Raw genomic sequence first — 20,430 nt, forward strand, 5'->3', positions numbered from 1 at the left:
CAGGAAAGCATTCAGTGTTGGTGCAATTCTTTCTGGTCTCCAGTATGAGTCAACAAAGGTCATAATGCAGATTACTTATTTTCTAATGGGACCCAAAATCTTGAGTGTGAGGTATTTACTCCCTGTTGGATTCATTTCATTGTACTCCAACAGCAATTTCTTACAGAAAGTATCGAAACATCCTTGCGACCTTTTTAAACCACTCCTCCAACCATATACTCAAAATGTTCAAAATGCACTTCTCTCTAAATCCTGTTGTGTCAATAAAAACTTTTTGAACTTAAGAAGTACACTGATGGACAACAAGTGTTCAAAACTCTCAGTACATTATGTTCCAATACTTATATGTTTGACAAAATATGGCTGAACACATGGTTACTTATTGAAGTAATGTATCATATGTTGTCCTACAGTGTCCAATGCTACATAAAAATGAACTGGCCCAGAAAACAGTAAACACACAAAAATGCTAGCTGAGTGGCTCATAAATTTCTTTACAAAATTATGCATTATAAGTGCATCAGATCTTTCTGAAATGTTCTGTAGTTGCATTATGCATTACTGTGTTTCCCATAATCACAGAGGCAAACACTCAATCTGAAGTTAAAGTACCTGCAGTCATTCGTTCTTTCCACAGCTCTCAGTTTGCCACAAACTCACTAAGAGCCATGGAAAGAATGAGGGAGTCAAAAACATCACCTTAAACAGATTGGCACATAGGTTACCACATTGTCACGCATCAGCGCTGGTGTTTTGACAAGCCAGCATGACCTCTGAGTTGCACAATCACATAATCACAACTGGTCAGGTCAAAGGTCAACGCTAATGGATGGAGTAGCAAGGGAAGCAGCTTTATGTCAAAGTGTGAGCATTTGAAGGGCGGTATTAAAGCTACACTGCCATTAAGACTGTGGGACTTTCCTAAAAGCACATATAAAATTCATATTTTTATGTATAAAAGTTGATATTTTACAGGTAAAATAGCCAAAAAACAACCATATGTAGCTACATCAGATTTTATCACATGTGAAATGTGTTTAAATAGTTAAATTACATATGAAATAAAAATTATAATTGTGTGGTCATACATATAAAAAGTCAGGAAGTCATATGTAATATATAGATGTCATTTTTTCACAGTGAGATATATTTCACTGATGAATTCACAAGAGCTTTTTCTCTAACAAAAACATTGTTATGAGATGCAAAATTAGATATAGTATCCTTAAACAAAAAACTGCTGACAGTTGATGTGTATAGGGAGACTATCAAAATAAAAGTTCCCATTGTTTGGTTTTGGTCCAAGGCTAACATGCCCACAAAGGAAACATAACATACTGAATGCCCAGTCTACATATAGGAAACATCTCAGTATGGGTCCCAACCTTCGCCATCTTTTTTAATCTGCTGTCTCTTTCTCCCGCTCTCTCCTTGCCTCTCCCATTAGGCTTTGCTTTCTCCCCTTCTTTCTGCATTTATCTTTCCCTTTTTTCATTGCTTGCTCTCCTTCTCCGCCTCTGCTTGTTGTCTTTCACTCTTTTCTCTCCATCCTTCTTACTCCCCTCCTCTCCCTCTCCTCCTCGGCATCCCTCAATATCCACCCGACAGAGAGTCATCCATCTTCATTGGGGAGACACATGTGCTGTTTTGACAGTATGGGCTCTGACGGAGCGAGAGGAAGGAAAGCAGCAGCCCCATGACAGCAAAGACACTTTATCAGTGGGAAAACACATCCAACCATCAATTACTGAAGCCCATCCAACTCCACCAACACATAGTATTAGCTATTGTCGCTACCGTCTGGCTCAGTGATCCACCATCACTGGAGAGGTGTTAAATCAATCTAGCAAATTAATTCTCTATTAGTTAATGCTGTGGGATAAACATAGTTTGACATAAAAAGTACAGGTCCAAAATATTTGGTGCTCACAAAGACCTGCTGAAATTTAATTGGCACTTTGGTGCCTTCATTGTACTAACTTCTTTGTAATTGAATATTTATTGATTTTAACTAAAATAAACATAACACGAAACTCCAGTAAACGTGGACTGAACTTTACCCAACTCCCACCCTGTGTGGGTTTTGGTACTGTAAGTCCGAGGTAAGAAGATGTAAACAAAGAATAGCTCAGTCAACAACAATGTCCATCCAGAACTCAACTGTTTCAGGAGAGGATGGGTTTATACTAGCAGTTGAAAGATCCTGATATAGAATCTCTAATAACATGTTATGCTATGACTGTGTGGAAGAGTCCAGGACTGAACAATAGTTTTTTTGGCTGCTGACAGTCCAGCAGGCCGAACCATATAAGAGTTGCTTTGGGAAGCAATAGTTCAGAAGAGTTGTTCAGGAGATGAAGTGCTGGGTCCATCGGGAAGTTCACCTTTGTCAGGGTAGAGATAACTCATTTTGTCTCTTGCCAGAGGCATTGTACCTTTGGACAGACCCATACCATATGTACCAAAGTGTCCAGAGTGTCCAGGGGACATGATGCACAGTCTGGGCTGGGGTTGTTGTTAATTACGCTTTATATTTCAAATATGCTGTTTTTGTTTTTGGTGAAAGTGGAAAATGCCTTATCTCCTATGTAGCATAACATTTTTAGTGCCTAAAGTAGCTTTTTGCAAAAATAAATGGAGCATCAGGGTTTGAATTAGTGTTGTTTTAATGTCAGTCAGGAATTGAGATGAAAATCATCATTTATCCAATAGAAAATCTTGTGAATTATTGCTTCACTAACTGGCCATTCATCATTCTAACGTCTTTTTACAAACAGCAGTTTGATTGACAGAGGATGATCAATCTAATATGAAAGACAACAGTGATATACTGTAACTGATTTAGAGATGGAATCATTTGTAATCGCTGTCAGAGCTCATCTTAGTCTGTCGTGCCATTTGGAGTGGTCCTACTTTGACCTAAAGATGACAGTTTACAATTAAGTACAGTGCCTTGAGGCTGAGAGAATATGACAGGCACATCCTTGACAGTCACCATAAGGGCTTTAATAACATTGCTGCCAGTCAAACTGTGACAAGTCTCTCCTCTGTTGCTTTTTGTTGTCACTGAATCCAGTAAAAAACAAAAAAAAAACCTTTGAAGGAGAATCAATATGCCTACAGACACAATTCTGATTTTGGGAAACTAGCAAAACAGTGCCTATATTACAGTTCACAGTAGATTGTAACACATCTTCTATTGTTTTTGCTTTGTACAACACTGCATTTCACAATGGCTTTTAGGAGCTGACCCTCAGATTAAACGATTATATCCATCTATTGGTTTCCACTGGTTTGTTATGGGAATCAGTATGAATTATGAATTCCATCGCAGTGAAGTCAGCTTTAATTTTTCAGTTACATTATCAAGATACAGTACAGTAATGCAGTGCCACTGTTTCAGTTTAAATCAATCCTTTCTTAAATGTCATTGCTACACAGTGATAGTGTAACACTGATAAAGTTACTGAGGTGTAATGTAGACAGTGAAAATGAAGTCTGCACTACAACTCAAGCAGGTTTAGTCATAGATTCACAGTACTACATGGACAGTGGTTGAAAATGAACAATTTAACCTTTGTAAAGCCAAAGAGCTTGAGAACCAAAACAGAAAGAAATGTATGAATGACAGACTATAATGGTAGGCTATCTTCAAATTGCTTCACATCATTAATAGTACTGAACATGTTTCAAAAATACTTCTTTGCCATTTTGACATCGTGCTGACCACAGTAATCAGTCTTTGATTTACCACCAGAGTGATCCTCAGTGATTTTATTTGTGCCTAATGTTGTTTTTAAAGTTGTCACATAAATCACGTCAAATCAAGAGGAGGGGGAGATGATTCTCCCCTTCTCCCCCGTGTATTAGCTCACTTCCTGTCTGGAGGCGCCTATACCAAGACACTCGCTCAGCGCTTCCTCTTGATGACCCTCTGAGGTACATTTGGTGTCAGCGTGAACAGCTTGTTTTCCTTTTCTCCCTCAGATTTCCTCTCTTGCTCCCTCTCTTGATCTGTCTCCCTATCATGGCTCCAATTTTTTCTTTAGTCTGAAGTGCTGTTGCTTTATTGGACGCAGATTTGAGAGGGCGTGGTACCAGATTGTTGGCCGCTGGGGAGCATGGCCATGACATGCAGGTCTGAGAAGAAGTACAGAAAGAGCTCCTCTCTGCCCCCATCCATCATCCATGAGCCCTAATCACCCAGTGATGGAGAACATACAGGATGGAAGAGGAGAGAGTTCAGGTTGACAGACATGTGTGTGTTGTACAACAGAAGTAATCCAGCCATCTACTATGAGCCACTTTCTTCTCAAGCTTTATTTTTCCATAGGAGGATTGCAGTCTTGGCATCACAGGTTATATAGTGGAGCCCTCATCTCACAGGAATGATTTGTAGTCAGTGATTTCCTCTTATCTTGTTTGTCTTGAGGTACAATAACAGGGCAATAAATGAATACTGAGCAGAACAATCACAAGCTGTAAACAATCTTTGAAAGAGATTTTGGAGTTAATGGTGTAACAGGTGATGATACCATGCTAGAATAATGAATTACTGTTCTTCACTGGCTGACAGTGACAATTCAGAGATCAGAGTTGAACAAAAGGTGAAGCCTGATTTGTGAGCCTGTCACAGGATGATCTAAATGAAGAATGCATCACACCACTAGTCCTGTCCGTCCTCCAAAATCCAACAAAACACCACATCTCACATGTAGGGTTACCAGTAACTAAAACCACTCTCAAGCTCTAGTTGCCTATTACAAGCCGGCTGCCATTTTGAAAATTTCCTGCGCAAAAACAAGATGGAGGCGGGAATTAAATAAAGCTTATTTATTACTAACATCATCTGTTCAATCTGCTAACAAAATGTTGATAATTGCTAATTAACTAGCACACTGACACATAATATTAACACACATAATATATATTACCAAACACACCATGGTCCAACGGGCCACTGACAAGCTAAACTGAACATTTTGGGATTCTCTCAAGGGTTCCCATCAGTAGATGATGATTATAGATGAAACAGTTCTCATTCACTTTCTCCAACCTTCACTTTTACTTGGTAGTGCTGGTAGTGAAAAACAAATTTAATATGCATGAACTACAGCACAAAACTATTCCACTTTCAAATAATAAAATTGACAAAAACACAATCTTCTGATTTACATTATATTAACCTCTTTATGCCAGCTGTGTGACAAGTGGCCTCCTCCAAACTGGATTGAGCTCCATGTTGTTGCAATCATTTTGAAACTAACTGCTGATCTGATTATGAGAAAGTCTCACCTACTTAGCAGTGGTAACAATAGAAACCATTGAGCAATTCATTGGAAAGAAGTCAACAGTGGGCTGGCACCAGATTAATCCCCAGATATGAAGAATCCACTGCCAAAATAACAATTTAACACATCAGAAAAGAAACCACAAACAGTTTCCAAAAAGAGAACAGAGAACACATACAGTATGTTCAAAACAAAAGAGTAGGGATTTCATTTGCTAAAATCAATTACATTCTCAAAGCTGGTGTTACACTTTTCAAATACTGGATTTGCAAGGAGGATAGAAAACAATACACACACAACAACAACACACAGTCACGTTACAAAAGAAGAGTGCCTCATCAGCAATTAGATAGAGAACTTTTCCTGGACAACATCAATCATATCCAAGTTTCCTCCCACGTCTCGTTTTTATTTTGTCACCAAAATGATTAATAGTCACTTAGAGTATTATTGTGCAGCATGTTGCCGCGGCTCCTGCAATTACACAACACTTAGCTTCTCAGCAGTCAGCAGTGCATGCAGGGAAGAGGATATTGTGGGTTCACATGGCAGAGGAGCTGAGGCAGAGGTTAACACATTTGCAGAGAGGATGTGTCACTTTCAGTACATCTGTTTTACCGACAATGTCTGCAAACCACTCGCAGCTTAGAGTATGTCATTAAAGCAAATGTTAGCCATAGAATTGTAGGATTTTGGCAGTGATAATATAATAACAGGCAATACATATTTTCATTGATGAATTTTCTGTTGAAAAACAAAACAAATGTCAGCTGTCAAAAAGAAAATGACTCACCCCTAGTCTTTCCTCATGGTTTGAATATTTAATTGCATTGACTGCAGCTGCAGATTTATGATGCCCAGTCTATTGACCTATTGATATTTTAATTAAATTTGAAGACTTTTCAGCTTTAAACAACCTGAAACATTATTACATGAACTGTGCTGTGTTGCATCTCTAATACAAAGTTAAGCCATGCAGCAGAGTAGCTGCAATGTGAATAAGAAAAATAAAATACCACATAACCTCATTCAGTGCAGCCATTATCACTGATAAATACTAAAGTAATGCACAAGCTGTTATTCCAGGTAGGACTGTGCCTCATTTATCAATGTCAGGTGAAAGGTTTTGCAAGACAAAGACCCATTATGAGCTCAGACTAAGTGTGTCTTCTTTCTGAGTAATATATGATGGCCATTTGTTTTCACTGTCCCACGTAGTAAAGATATGATTGATTCTCATCTCAGGAGACAAAAGGCAGGATTGAACTGACAGCATCATTTGCTAATGTAATGACCTGTAAAGATAGGCCTTTGACTTTTCTACTCCAAAATGTAGGACTAGTATGTTAACATAACTGTCTATAACCTTTTTATATCATTTCAGATATCACAAATTGGAAGAATGAAGCTCATAAAATCTCCAACAAGTCAATATTTCCAGAGTAAATCTGCATTATAAGTATGTATTTATAAATGTACAGCACTGTTTTAATATTTGCCCATTTTCCATGTTACACACTGCACAAGTAGTAGAGCATAGAGCTGGTTACCTTGCTGAGGAGTGGCAGGTGTGCAGCCCGTCACCTGCAGCTCTTCATCTTTCTCGTTCAGTTACCAGCTGCACTATTTGAAACAAATCTGCTGTCATAAAATCCTCCCACTGACCACCATCTTCGATGCACTTTTGATGAAGAGTCATACTAACTTACAAAAATCCTGCATTTTGTGTGACTACTTCACAATAAAAGCCCGACACTTAGCCTTGTCACTTAGCTGTTTGAATACAAAGTGGCAGGAAGTGTTTGGTTTGCTTTAGCAGCAACATAATAAAGTCATATGAATGAAATAAAATTACAAACAGTGGTTTTGATGTAAGCAGCAAAAATACAGCAGGCAGTGTGAATTCCTGTGCATGATTGGCTGACTCCACCACTAACAGTGAAAACTACTGCTGTACATAGAGGGGTGCTTATAGGGTGAACTGAATGGTTTCAGGGTTTGAATTCCTCACAGTCTTGAGGACTATATCTTTAAATTATGTAACCCTTAAATGCAGCATATTGGTAATAATGGCTTCTACCTTCAAATCAATAAAACACTATATTTTGATGCAGTGTTTAGGTGAAATTATACTTAGCAAAACATTAAACATTTTGTTCTTCAGCTTGTGTCTTTGGTGAAAAGGCACAACAGTACCTGCCCCTCATGAATCATATTACAGATCTTAGTTTGATGTAGTTTAAGATGGATGGCTCCTGTCATTCATTCTTTACTTTGTAATAAATTGTGTTTATTTTTCAATCTGTCAACCTGTAGTCCTTCAACAGAGAGAGAGAAAAAACCTGCTTTTTCAACTTGGGCCTGCAAAACTGTGCACGGTCTGCCTTAGAAAACTGATTTCAAATTCATATGAGATTCTGACATGTTTGTTTTGGCCTTGAGCACCAAGAAAACAACATGGAAACCCCTCTTAAAGATTTCATGTTCCTCCTTCTTTCCACCCTCTCTGCTGGCATCGGCCATTAAAGCACTCATGGTGTTCACTTTATCATTCTTATGACCCCCATCTTTGACATCAGTACTGAGGCTTTCCTCCCCCTCTGTCTCTAATTTATCATCCTTTATAGAGACTAATAGGCTAGAGGTGACACCAGGGAGAGCTGCCGACAACTCCTGGCTGCTCAGATCCACTCAGAGTGAAGGGTTTTCATTTGCTTCCAAGACGCTGCAGTATTCACTTGTTGCAAGAGCACCCAATTTTCTCCTGGCTTGGAGCACAAAACCAAATCTTTACAAGGCCTCTTAAACCGAACCATATAGCCCAAGTTTAGAAGTCCTGTATGCTGCTGTTTGCCTCCTGATTGACTTGTGCTGTTAATATTACTTGAATCATATTAAATTTTGGAATTCACCTGACTCAGCTGCATATTGTTGTAAGATGCACAGAAAACACCTTTTTGTACAAATGAAATATACGTACTTGGTCTCCATCTGAGATCTCCGCAATTATTCCGAATTTTGAGCACATAAGCTAGCCATACCTCTAGCATAGCGACAGAGTCTCCTTTTATAACATCAGCAAGACCCATGCTAAAGTATTAATTCAGCTTAGGTTTACATAAAAATGGAAGTTAATTGTAGTTAAAATGTCAACACTGACAACTAGCATTGGTTGGAAGAAGATATGGGCAAAGTCTGGTCAAACTCTTTGCAACCATCCATCACATCAACTTTCATAATCTCATCTTTAATTTCATTTTTTTTATTAAATGACCACTGTCACACTGTCAGTACTGCACATCATCAGTTAATGTTAAACGAAAGCAGAGACTTACATGAACATAGTTTGTAGGAGACTTTCTGCACTGGAGCTCCATGATGTAATCAAGAAGTCAAGAGGTCACTTGTGATGGAACAGCAACACTATTGTTATGAACTTGTTGATGCATTTCTGTCTAATACTTTCTGTTGATATTAGCATGATGACTTTGTCATTTATGTTCTGCAGTTGTACTTAAATGTAACAGCAAACATGTTGCGACCCCAAGGAGACAGTATAAGTGCAATGCCTCGGGGGAGTGAGTCAGATCTTTTAGTAGATGCAAAGCACTTAGTTGGCTGGAAACACAAATCTTCAGCAGCACAGTTTAGGGAATCACTGAAAAACAGCTACAAGGAGAAAGCATATAATAAATATTTAAATTTCTACATATACATTTGTTTATCATCTTTGAGTTGCTGAGGAGACAAAATATTGCAGGCTACTTAGCAAAACTAAAAAAGGCGGATAGAGTATTATATTACCAAAAGCATTATTTGTTTAATCTACAGGTAGACAGTCAGATTGGTGAGCTGAGGTATAGATCTCATCATCTAAATAAATGAGAAATTATTAGGTGAATTAACAAGGCAATGATATCATAATTTAACCATCCCAATTTTAGACAACGTGGGAAGAAGATGTTAAATTACTCCACTCAGAAACCACTCATCTCTTAATAGTATTTCCAGGAAAGCGTAATAATGTTTGATTAACCAGGATGTGTTTCCTTTGGGGAGAAAAATATTAGGTTGAGAAATGTTTATTTCTAAGCCGAATAATGAGGGACATTTATCCAGGCTGGAATGCCTGAGAAAAAACAAAAACACTCTAAGAGTTTTTCTTCACAGGAAAACCAAGCCATAGCTTATAAATCCAGGCATTAATACAGTGAAAATATATATCAGTTGAACTATAACTTGATGCTCTAAATGCTAACCATTTGAATTATAAATGTGCCATAAAGCAGAGTTAAAAATAACCTCTGTAACTGTATCTAGTGTGGTAATAGTGTGTGCAGTCTTTGGAGCCTGGCAGTAATACTTGTGTGCTTTTCTGTCTTTCTGAGCTTTCCATAAGGCTAAAGTCAGCACGAATACCTCTGAAGACATATTGTGGCACATCTGGTCTTTATTTGGACTAGATTTACCTTGTGACAGCCACAAATAGAGAATATTGTTATGCAGAAATGCACTTGTCCTATAAGACACTACAGCTAACCTGACAATCTGTGACAGAATGTGCCTTAAATATTAATAACATTGTGCTTATGAACTGTGTTCCACACTAGACAGGTAATCCAACCATTTTTGATGCTGTTTGTTTTATTCATCTCACTCCTGGTTATTTGACAACTGTAGTCTTAAAGGCATTCTACATAATTTCTTTTCAGCCTAGAGGGTCGGACTAGACTCCAAACAAGGTTGTATCATAAGCCACTCTGTGGTGCTCTGTCCCTCCTGTCCTGTTTTCTGAAGCTATGATGTGAACTATGGATGTGTGGTTACAGTACAGCGAACGGTACAAAATGCAGCCTCCAGTCTGAAGCTAGTGTTAGCTAACTAATAAGAACATTTGGCAATCCAGTCGAATGCTCTGGTTACTGCTAATGTTCAATCAAATCATTTGGCTGTTTTTAGACATCTCCATCTCAAAATGCCAAACCTATAATAACCCTGGTTTTTGCTCTTTTTTTGTCCCACTCTGTTAAAAGATGCCATCTCTTCACTCTGGCAGCCACTGGTTCAGACATTTGGCAACTATGAATGTCCATGCTCTTATTTTTCACTTTGCCACATGCTGGGCACATTTGTTGCTGCAGTAGAACCAAACATTGGCTTTGGACATAAATCGTGGGAAGAAAAGCCAGTAACATCAAGTCAAGTCAAATTTTATTTATATAGCCCAGTATAACAAATCACAAATTTGGCTATAGGAGCTTTACAGTCTGTCCAGCATACAAACCTTTATGTCCCTAGACTCTCAAACCAGATATGGAAAACCCCCCCTCAAAAACCTTTAATGCCATCAGACTCCAAAACAGCACAATGGATTGTAATAACCAAAGAGGACTGGACAACTCTGGAAATGTATCACAGCAGCGGCCGCTTCACCTTTTGATGTAAGCAGCAAAAATACAGCTTTCATGTTACAAACCACCAGGAATCTGAGGGTTTTAAGCAAAGGTCCTATATTTTTTTCACCATTAATTTACCACTGACTTTTGAAAAACCTTTTATGAATTATGCAAGATTTGGCACTGGAAGTAATATAGTTTGTCATAGAGTGTAATCTGGGGTTGTGTACAATCATCCAAAATTGATGTTGTTCTCTGGCAGTTGTGTTCAGAGTAAAAACAGGAATAAAAACTGTATGTATGTATATATTTGAATGTATTTTGCCCAAGGACACTTCGACATGTGGACTGCAAGCACCAAGATTCGAACCCCCAACCTACAGGTTAAGTGACGACTGCTCTACCCACTGCTCCGCACTCCAACCACCATTAAACAACAGAAGAAGACGACAGTCTCTTTTCTCTTCTTCTCCTCTCACAGCATCTAGGTGACTGCTGTTTCCCGTTACTGTGATAATTGCACTCACTTCCTGTTTACTGTGCCGTGTTGTGCTTGCTACCAGATTGTTTACAGATTAGACTCACTAATTTCTATGTTTATCTGAATATCAACTAATTTTTGAGTCAAAACATACGCCTGCACTACTTAAGCACTTCTGTTAGAGAAGTTCTTGCTAATTACCAAATTTAACTTGCTACTTTATGTCGGCTAGCTTACAAGCTAGCTAAGCTAGTAGCTTAGTTGAGAGCAATGGCTTCCCCCTATTCCTCTGCTTCTTTCTGTTGATCGGAGTATCACATCTTTAGTTATTCCTCTGCCTCCTTAAGCGATAATGGTACTTGTAATAAATGTCAGATGCTAGCAGCATTGGAGGTGAGGCTCACCGAATTAGAAACGCAGCTCCGCACCATGGACAACAGCCCAGCTAGCCAGGGCCATGTAGCCGGTGTAGCGCCTCCTAGCCTCAGACCAAGCTAGCTAGCCACCCCCCAGCACTTCCCGAGCAGTCGGGAGCTCAGCCAGGCGGCTGGGGGACAGTTCGCAAGAGTCATAGCCCGAAACAATTGCATCACCTGCCTGTTCATGTTTCAATTTTCCCCGCTGAGACACACCCACTGAGAGAACAACTCTGGTAACTGGCGATGCCATAGACAGAACCATGAAGCTAGAGACACCAGCAGCCATAGTAAGGATTTGTTGGGTTTTTCCTCCATGATAATAATAAGAAGGTCTAGACCTTAGTTTGTAAAGTAAGGTGTAGACTTTTGTTGTGATTCGGAGCTATACAAATTTTAATTGAATTAAATTGATATGTCATTGACATTAACTCCTTACATACCCAGCTCTGAATGACTCCATATTGCCTGTGATCTATGTCTCATCCTAAACTCTGCTACCAAGGTCTGGATAATTGATCTGTAACTTAGATGCCTAGACTATGGTCCCCACCCAAAAATATAACTGTTCATATGGGGTGGTGGAGCTAAGAGCTAAATCAATGGGATCAGCTTCTATGATGTGGATATAGCATTACTGTGAAGACCAGTGGCACAAGGTGGGGAAGATGTCACTCTGGGGAAGACTTTTGGAGACACACCACAACTGCCAGCCAACTCTCCATTACAGGGGTTCATTATTCACACAGTCAGTTACATCACCTTAGCAAATTGCTCCTTTTGGAGGAGTCAAGGTTTGTCTATCAATATCCTCGTAATTGACATGACAGTGATTTATTTCACTACTGGCTGCCATCTTGGTTTCTGTCATGTTTGTATACTTTGGAGTAGAGTTAGGGTTTTAAGGAGTTTGAGTTTTGGCCCAAGTTGTAGGTTGGATATGAATGTAATTGTGTACATGTGTGAATGAGACAAAAAGACTGAGCCTCACAACTACAGAGTGTCTTATTAATGTCAGGGCACTTTGCTATCCACATATTTCCTATCAGGTTGACTCGTGACCACAGGGAAAGGTCATTTTTCAGCTTTGGATTCCAAATTAATTTGCTCCTGCTTTGCGACTGGACCAGAGCTTGATTGAGATAGGGGCCAACTTTGGCGGCTTGGCGATCATTAGGGCTGTGTGGTGTTGTTCTCGGCCACGGTAAATTAGCTTGCCTGTCCCAGATGGACATTACGCACAAACACAATGCCAAACCATGCTGTAGGGGAGGAGTCTGGGCGATGGTGCTGCCACATTAAGTTGTTTCCATCATTAGACTCGCTTTTGCTTATTTCCCTTGTGAGTCGTGTGTTTTTGTTTTGAGGAATGTGTCTATCAAGGTTGGATGTGAGGCTCAACTGTACTGTTACTGGTAATGTGTCAATGATTATGTGTCCCACTATATGTCTGCTTTTTATTTATTTATTTTGTGTCTCTTTAAATTAAAAAACAAATCCCCTGAAACGCATCGATGAAAATGAGGATGTAGGTTTCAGACAATATAAGCATTTGCCAAATGAGCAATTTCTCAAATAACATCTTTAATCAGTCCTGCTGCCAGAGTCTGTGAGTCTTACTGTGATAATGATGGCTGATATGCCGGGTTCAAATTAGCCAGTACATCTATTCTTCCCATTGTCTTGATTGTAATTGTAGGATGTCAGGGTGGGACATAATGCAGGACTTCGTCTAAAGCATTCAAATATTCAACAACAGTTTACACAAAAAGGATAATCTTCATAATCTTTGAAAAAAAAACACCAATTGTTCATACTAGGTGGTAAACGTGTATGGAGAAAATGTAAAAAAATTAAGGTTTTTGTCCATTAAGTTTTGTGATACTGTAGGATTTGCCAAAAAATGAACAACAACACTCCTAGACTGATAATGACGTGCTGTGATGCAGCATATTTCTAAATCAACTTTGTGATCTTTATTCTCTGAGGAGTTAGAGTTCATTTGCTAAACCCCACTCCTGCCCCACCCCTGGAACATAAGGGGGCTCTAAAGATGGGGCAGTTAGCAGGCAGACTGAACGGTTGTGCCTGGAAACCTGATAGAGCTTCCATCACCCAAAACTTAAAATACCAGCAGCGATCAATAGCAGCAACATGTTTATCCATTGCCCAGCAAAGAATAATGAGGGTCCCAGTGTTTTGGCTGGATAGAGCCCCACCCGTCTGCAACAGAGCTGCAGTAGAGCTCTAACAGCAGTCAAACGTACACGGCAAACATGCATCTGATGATGTGTAGGTTTTTAGACATCTAGTGTCTTAGTAGAGTGTACTTTCAAGTTTGTTGCCTACTCTTTAAAAAAGTTGGTGCTATATATTTGTTAGTGAAATATTTCTGGTCCTGAAGTACAAAATGTCCCACAAAGGTCAGGACCTATTAAATCTGATAAGACATTTTATGATGTGTAGTTACTTTGTAAAACAACAACATTCCTCTTTTTTGGTACTAGAAACTTCAAGAAGGCTAATGTTTTTACAAACTTTATTTAAAGTTCATGAGGACAAAACACAAGAAACAAACATTATGGTGTGAGATGCATCTTAACCCTCATTTTTCATCAACAGAAGTAATAAAAACAACTGTAACAAAGCTGCAGGCCCACAGCTCCCCCAGAGGAGAAAAATGCAAATATTTCTACATTTAATGAGTATCCTGTCATCTTTGCCTTTTCTAAAACAATATCGAAGACACAATAAATTATTTTCCTGTTTTAAATAAAAAAAACGAAACAAAACATTTCCCTGTATAATTAAAAGCTGGTCTGCACCCTCTGGGTGTCTCAGACATCGGCTCAAACTGTGAGAAAAGATGAAAAACAGATCCTGCATAATCAACAATGCTTTCTGTGGCTCAGTGAAAGTGCACCTAACTCAGACGCCTGTGTGGAATGCGTTCGAGGTAACGTGCTGTCTAGCACTCATGCCCGTCACCTTAAATAGCAGCAAAGCCAGAGCACTTGTGGATTTTTCTGGCAGATTTATGGTCGTCCCCTTTCACCCGCTGTATTCCAGCCTTTGTTCTGTCGCTGCTGAATGCAGGTTATGATTCTCCAGGCTGAGACGTGAGAAATCTTCCAATCCTCGTGTCATGTCAGGCCTCTGTTTTCTGGATGGCCCGGCAAGCACGATCTGGTGGCAGAGGTCAGCCAACCCTTCAGGGTGACGGGGTCAAGTTTAGTGAGACTTTTTAGCAGATGGTGTTTAGAGTTCAGTCTGTCACTCAGGAAGACCAGAGAAAGAGGAGAAAAAACACTTTGCAGCATTAATTGACTTGTGTGTCTTAATATTGACCCGGCTTTCCCCCAAAACGCTCCCCTCCTCATCTCCAGAATGAGACACTTAAGGTCAAAACGTCAGCAAAACAGTCTTTAAATACCACTTATTCACAGCACACTTAAATATTGATGATAATCTGAGTGGCTCCACCCAGGTCTCATTCAACTGGAAATCAATTGTTTTGCACAACTGAGAAGCACTCATTAGTGTTGTAAGCTGGGGGTAATTGTTTCTTTTTGTTGAACTGAAACACATTGTGAATGTTTTTACAGAAAGTGAACTTACAAGGTTCTTCTATCTCCTTTTTTTTTTTTCTCAAAAAGTTACTCCCATGAAGCTGCAATATGACAAGATAACATTTTTAGCTAAAAGGTTCTGTCTCCAAAGTCATAGTAGGAGGAACTACTTCAGGCACCTTGGTTTGGGGAGTAAGAGTCCTGTTTATTTTCCAGTAGACAATATTAGACAACTGCCAGTTTGAGTATTTAGCAATAAATAAATAATGTAAGTATTAGTTCAAAAGATGAACAACTGATTCTTTCATACTTATGTCAAAACCTTCGGAGAAGAAGCTAAGTATGACTCCCAAATCTCATAGGTTGGAGGAATCGTTGGGCTGAGGCTGGAAAGATCATGAAACCATGCACAATCGGACATTACAAAACAACAAAACTGATTGTTGTTTTTTAGACTTTATCATAACACTATTACATGTCAACAAAGTTAAGAATACTTATTTAGTACTCATTAATGCTGTTAGTGGTATCACAGAGTTACTCTGATGACAACAATGAAAATCCAACCTTCAAAATATAAATGTAAAATAAATTCAAGTTTCTTGTTAGCTAGCTGCTGAACATTTTAGTCGTCGGAGTCTTCCTGATTGTAACAGGGGTTTGTGTCTGTTTAAAACTTGTGGACTGCAACAGATACACTGATTGCAGGTTCAACATTCGGAACTAAAACACTGATGTCTCAAACTTGCCAATTGGGAAAGTGAACACAGATCTGAGGAGCACAAGTGGGAGAGAACGTAACAACCACATTAAGCCTGTTTTTTGTTGTTTCACACTGCAGGAGCTCAGACTTTGCTTTGCTCTCGTTACAGCTGCAGAATTTCTTTCAGTCTTAATCCATCAGCTGTTTTGTTGGTGGGGGAGCTATCTTTGTATCCTGATGTTAATCAAATAAAAGGAACATGTTTTACGAGGCTTTTCCATCCTACAATCATCACAGCTTGCTGGTATTCTAATGGAGTAATTATTCTAATGTTGATTAAGCCACAGGGGTAATTAGCATTTTTGATTGCAACTGCATCCACAGGTGAATTGAAGGGAGGAAAAAATAAAAACAGAGACAGCCCAAACTACATTTAGAAGCCTTATAGAAGCCTGTAGCAGCTCTGTAATAGATTTTAGTAAAGCAAGAGAATTATGCAAATTTGTACACTTTAAACATAATTTATTTCGTAATGTAACACTTGCAATTATGGTTAAAATCCGCAGCAGGAGAGCAGGTTCGTGAGGTGCGGCTGCAAGAAGCTGAGGCAGATTGGGTTCCTACAGTGAGATAGCTCGGTGAACTGAGCCGTGACTTAAGGCATCCCTCTTAGTGTACTTTTTTCTTGCTTTGGGAAAACATGTCTGTTGAAACAGTCAACAGAGTGCACCAACGCATGGTGGCCTTACCCGGCATTTACTCAGGTTACCCCATATGGACGCCTCGCCACATGCTCCCCTCGGCCCTCCAGCAGCAACCACAGCTCCCTGCCCTTGAGAGGGACAGAGGATATGTTGAGAAGATATTGTGTGTGTGTGTATGTTTGGGTTGTTGTGTATGTTGAGTTTGTGTGCTTAGTTGGTTTCTCTGCCACCTCTTAGGCTATGTTCACACTGCAGGCTGTTGTGTTAAATTTCAAATTTGACTGATTTTATCTGTTTAAGGATTAACTTGTAAAATATCAGTATAACAGAAGGCATTTTTTAATGCACACAGTAGAGATGGAGAGAGATTTAAGTGCTCCACTACAGTCATAAGCTAGTTGCTAACTTTGTTTGCCATTTAGTGAGGGCAGGTAATGTAGAATGGGTTCGACAACAGCTGCACATTGCAGCAAGTTTGATGAGACAGAGACTAAATACAACAGTACAGTGAAGCTTCAGGCCATAAATCCAAAACAATGATCTAACAGACTAAAGAGAACTGCAAATCTGGCACATCTCTCTGAAACAACCATATTTATCCAATCCATGTTATGTCTCTGTGGATTAAGTGGAGAATTAAGGCTGGAACCAAAACACAAAACAGGAAGAAGTGACTGGGGTACTCACTGCACAGATGCTGTGATTTGACTAATCAATTCTTTATCTTTGTTTCCAACTTAAGGTCCACTTACTACCTTCAACTGGACCTTTCAACAAAACCATGCAGTGTGGCTCTAACTACATGCAAGCGCAGCAGCTGACAGGATTTCATCCATATCACCTTAAACATGCAGTATGTAAGATTTAGAAGGATTTATTAGCAGAAATTAGCTATAATATGCATTTTCTTTCTTCTTCTTCATATTTTCTTTTGCTTAGAATGAGCCTTTTATAACTGCATAGGAGCAGGTCTCCTATCATGGAGGCTGCCATGTTGAGCTGCCATGTTTTTTTTTGTGTGTGTGTTGTAACTTTAACAGGAGCCCATAATGGACAAACCACAGTCTGTCTCTAGAGCATGAATTTTGCATTTTCACATTCAAGTAACAGCTTGAATTTGGAGACGTTTGGAAGATGTAGAAGAAGTAACACTAGAAACAAGAGGAAGCACGGTGGTGAGTTTAAGAACTGTAATTTGAAGAAATTGAGGATCGTAGTTATACTTTAACATGAGAAGAAAGAAGACAGTGTGAATTCCTGCCATCAAAGACACAAAGGCACAAAGAAATAGGACAGGCAGCAGCACAAGATGTGGATAAACACTGGTGTGGCCTTTCCCAGATGGAAATCCTTGATGAGGTACAAATGTTTCCAGATGTTGCCTGTTTTCTGTTGGACCAGTAAGTTAGCCTAACAAGTAAAGTTAACTTAAATTCAAGTTGTTATTTGATAGCTTTAGCTAGAACATGGCCAGTGCTGGATAACCCACTGCTGTTAAGTGAGCCGCCATTAGGTTTTGCTTGGTCAAGTCAGCTGCACTTGTTTTCCGAGAGCACAGTTTGTCCTACATTTACAGTAAATGCTACGAAACAGCTGTACTGTATATCACGATGTATGAGAGCTTTGCTGAAGGTTGCAATCTGCAGCCTCACCACTAGATGTCACTAAATCTTACACACTGCACCTTTAAATACTTCTTATTTGTGCTGCCTTGGTGTCATATTTAACTTTGGAAAATGCAGTTTGACAAAACAAAGCCAACACAAGGTCCTCTTACTAGTTTTGTCTGAGGCCTTAACCTGTATAACACAGTTGGATCTGTTTCTGTGATTTTGTAAACCATCAAGACCAACTCCCTGCTCAACACACAAGCCAGTAAATATGATACTAAACATGATTTCCTCTTCCTTTATACGTGTGCTGAAGAATGAAAACAATCAAACTGCAACAAACACAAATATTTCTTTTTCAAGAAAAGCAACATGTGGTTTGACATCAGACACACTGGGCCTAACAAAGATCATTATACACATTTCAGATGTGCAGTTTCATGATTATTCTGGGACAGTAGAGACAGAGCTGAAGGATGCTGGATGCTTGGGGTTGGTGCTGATGGTGGTGGGGATATGATGAACTGTAGTGCTCATCCATCAAGACCATTTACAAGCCATAGAATCTGCTCTATAGCTGAGGGGGGAAATTAAGTTATAGGCCCACATCTGCTGATACCCACTGGTTCATTAGAGGATCTGCCTGCTTATGCAGCAACTGTACAGCATTGAACACACTGCAAAAAATTAGAAATATGCTTTGAATATGTAACCTATCATTTATGGAAAATGGCTGAAGATTAACTGTGAAAATAAAGGAGGTATAGTCATACATACACATTTCTTGCAGTGCATCTCTTGAGTAGCAGAGCTCCGGGGTTTAAGGAGGAGAGCAGAGTAGAAAAGGAGGAAGGGCAGAGATTTAAAGTTAATTTTAAACAAGAGCCACTATCAGCAGGAGTCCACCACCACAGCCGAGTGTGAATTAAGCTGATTGGATGCAATTGAGGTTCATGTTGCTGACACTGACAAAAAGTTAGTTGGCTGCTGTTTCAGTTAGTGGAGATGGGGTGTTGAGTGATGGGAGCAGGAAGTCAGCTGAGGGAGGAGATGCCTGCTTTTACTTAGAGTGTTATGGGGATTTGTTTGCACTGAAAACAATCATGTGTCACACAGGTTTATGTGAACCTTCCTTCCCATTGCAAGTAAACAAGAAAGTCATTATTGTTTTCCCAGATAAAATCTTGTATTTTTTTTTTTTTATTACAGAATATACAAAAACAGGATAAGTCATTTTAGTTTTATTTGAGGTATTATGACAAAGAGAGATGCACTACTGGAGTAAAAACATATTACTGGAGTTTATTAAACTAAATAAAAAGGAAAGAATGAGGTGTAGATGTCATCAGTGGTGCAAGAAATCAATGAATGCATGAGCATGTGTGAGGTGCATGTAGTAGGTGTGAAACAATTTTTAAAAAAGTTAACTCGAACAATCACCAACAAAACAGACAACGTGGTGCAGGGTGTGGAAACACTAAACCACCTGTAGGCACTGGCCAGGTGCTCCCAATCATCAGTCAGCCACCTCATGGACACTGCAACCTGCTACACACACACACAGCACCAATGCCAGGCACCAGGGCCGCCACACTGACATTTCCAGGGTTTAAAGCAGTTTAAACCTTGTTTTCTTTGAAACACAGGCAGTTTTGGTTGAGCGCTGTGCAGATCTCTGTTTTTTCATGCTTGGCTTTTTGGTGGATGTATTTTGTACTGTCCTTTGTGCTGAGGACGGACAAAAGGCATTCACTCACTGATGCATTCAACTACAGTGTGTTAAACTTTTTAAATGAAAGTCCATGTTTTTTATAGCAACAGCTGACAAACAGAAAATACAATATAAACAGTATGGATGAACACAATCCTGTTTGCTTTCTTATATATTTTCCTTTATTTATTTATTGAGGAATGCTGTGCTGACGATGCATTCTTACTTTTAGCAACAGCCTGCTTGACGTTCATATGATCAGGGAGCTGCCATTTTATTCTTCACCATTCAGGAGCCAGAGTGGAAAATGGTCACAGTTTGCAGTTTAGACTTGTAGCAGACACTTTTAGTCTTAGTATCTTATAATGACTAAAAGGATTAAATCAGCTTAATGCATTTTATGTCACTGTTGTCACATTCTTGGTAAATCTTTTGGTGCTCTGGGAAAACTAAGAACGATTGCTGCTTGTTGCTGATTGTGAAGGTAAAATAACACTTAAGCTGTTTCAGATCAGACATTTGTTGCTCAGAATTGCTCAAGACAGAACT

The 20,430-nt window shown here is 39.3% G+C and overlaps 1 long non-coding RNA gene across 1 annotated transcript; it reads left to right on the forward strand.

Annotated features, from left to right (window-relative positions):
• The first annotated feature begins 11,415 nt into the window (after window positions 1-11,415).
• LOC109972041 (uncharacterized) lies at window positions 11,416-18,970 on the forward strand. Its single transcript, XR_002276633.1, has 3 exons — window positions 11,416-11,874; window positions 17,303-17,413; window positions 17,601-18,970. It is a non-coding gene; the product is annotated as an uncharacterized LOC109972041 (long non-coding RNA).
• The last annotated feature ends 1,460 nt before the right edge of the window (window positions 18,971-20,430 follow it).

Source organism: Monopterus albus, unplaced genomic scaffold (assembly GCF_001952655.1).
Source record: "Monopterus albus unplaced genomic scaffold, M_albus_1.0 scaffold244.1, whole genome shotgun sequence".
NCBI lineage: Eukaryota > Metazoa > Chordata > Actinopteri > Synbranchiformes > Synbranchidae > Monopterus > Monopterus albus.